Consider the following 2455-nt stretch of genomic DNA (forward strand, 5'->3'; position numbering starts at 1 on the left):
GTGTGTCGCGTTGGACTCTGCATGCCAAGAAGTGTTCCGAAGGGCCTACACGGCTGTCTGTTGCTCAGCAGGCAGAGAGGAGACTTGGCGTACTCAGTGTAGTTGCACGGGACACAGTGTGGACGCGAGAGCCCATTGCGTCCTGAAAGGCATCCTCGAGTTCCATGTATGCAGCACAACGACGAACACTTCATGGAAACTCCTGTATGCCCAACATGCCCGTTGGCAAAAGTGGAACTTACGGGGAGCCTAGTAGTCACCTTGCTGTTTCCCCGAAAGAAGGAGGGCTGCGGGATTAGCTCCCCCCAAGGATTGCAAGCACGTAGTTCCTCTGTGGAAATTAGTGTTTTCCTCCCAAAGCGTTGCTGCACTGAATAGACGCTGGGCCTTTTCAGGGTTTTGAACACAGCTCTGTTGCCGCAAGGATGCGGCTTTCCAAACGGGAAGAGACTGTTTTCCTAACAAGGGCCTCCTATGCTAGTTAACAGGCAACATAAGTACCTGCAGTCTTTGAGCTGCAAAGGCAGACACACGCGACACACTGGGCCCTTCGCTGAATCAATTTTAATGAGCAGGTGTCTAAGTGTCGCAAGTTCCCTAACCGATAGAAGGCCTGACGAAGGCATTTTAGGCACTGCCTCTTCCAGAGGCCTACCACTGTAAAGTGGTGAATTGTGTTCTTTGACCAGGTTGTATGTGACATCCACTTCCTGCATGGTGTAGAGGACCGGCAGGTATGAGTTCCCAGAAGGAACGCTCGCAGAGGGTGTCTCTCATGGCACACCACTGTTCTGCACTGAGTGAAGGTTTCCCAGACCATTAGACAGGCTGGGAATATATTCTCGAGGTGTTTGTAAGCTGTGTCAACCTGGTTCTCCGAGGAAGGGAGCAGTGTGTCGCCCTGGATTCTGCATGCCAAGAAGTGTTCCGAGGGGCCTACACGGCTGTCTGTTGATCAGCATGCAGAGAGGACACTTGGGGTACTCAGTGTATTTGCACGGGCAACGGTGCGGATGCCAGAGCCCTAGGAGACCTGAAACGTCTACTCGTGTTCCATTTAAGCTGAACCACGACAAAGACCTCATGGAAACTGCTGCACGCAGAGCTTGCCAGGGGGAAAAATTGGTCCTTACGATGAGAGTAGTGGTCGTCTTGTGGTTTCCCAGAACGAACGAGGGCTGTGGGATTAGCTCCCCCTAAGAATTGAAAGCACCTGATTTCTCTGGGCCAAATACTCGTTTCCCTCGCAAGCGTGCCTGCAGTGAATAGGAGCTGGGCAATTCCACACTTTTGCACACAGGTTCTAGGCCGCAAGAATCCAGCTTTCGAAAGGGGATAAGTCTGCTTTTGTTTGCTGATGCTAGCGGTCACCTTGCGATTTCCCAGAACAAACGTGGGCCACAGATTGGCTCCCCTCTGAAAGCGCAAGCACCCTATTTGTCTGGGGAACCTACTGGTTTCCTCCCGAGGTGTGCCTGCAGTGAGTAGATGCTGGGCATATTTAGGGATTCAGAAACAGCTCCGAGGCCACAAGTATCCAGATTTCCAAAGGGGGAAACGCTGGTTTTCTAAGCAGGGCCACCTAACCTAGTTAACACGCAACATAAGTACTTGCAGATTTGGAACTGCAAAGGGAGACCATCGCGACACACTGGGCCCTTGGCTAAACAAGTTTTATTGCACAGGCTTCTACGTGTGGCCAGATCCTTAACCGAGTGAAGGCCTGAGGAAAACCGAGTTGGCACTGCATATTCCAAAGGCCTGCCAGTGTAAAGTGAGGAATTGTGCTCTTTGCTCAGGTTGGATCTCACCTCGACTTCCTGCTTGAGGTAGAGGGTGGGGAGGTATGAGTTCCCAGAAGGAAGGCAGAGGAGAAGGTTTCTCTCGGTGTAAGTCACTTTTCCGCACTGAGTCCAAGTGGCCCAGCACATGAGACCGTGTAGGACTGTGTTCCAGGGCTCTTTGCAAGCTATGTCAACCTAGGTTTGGAACGAAGAGAACAGTTTGTCGCGTTGGACTCTGCATGCCAAGAAGTGTTCCGAAGGGCCTACACGGCTGTCTGTTGCTCAGCAGGCAGAGAGGAGACTTGGCGTACTCAGTGTAGTTGCACGGGACATAGTGTGGACGCGAGAGCCCATTGCATCCTGAAAGGCATCCTCGAGTTCCATGTATGCAGCACAACGACGAACACTTCATGGAAACTCCTTTATGCCCAACATGCCCGTTGGCAAAAGTGGAACTTACGGGGAGCCTAGTGGTCACCTTGCTGTTTCCCCGAAAGAAGGAGGGCCGCGGGATTAGCTCCCCCCAAGGATTGCAAGCACGCAGTTCCTCGGTGGAAATTAGTGTTTTCCTCCCAAGGCGTTGCTGCACTGAATAGACGCTGGGCCTTTTCAGGGTTTTGAACACAGCTCTGTTGCCGCAAGGATGCGGCTTTCCAAACGGGAAGAGACTG

This window comes from Eschrichtius robustus, chromosome 5 (genome assembly GCF_028021215.1).
Source record: "Eschrichtius robustus isolate mEscRob2 chromosome 5, mEscRob2.pri, whole genome shotgun sequence".
Lineage (NCBI taxonomy): Eukaryota > Metazoa > Chordata > Mammalia > Artiodactyla > Eschrichtiidae > Eschrichtius > Eschrichtius robustus.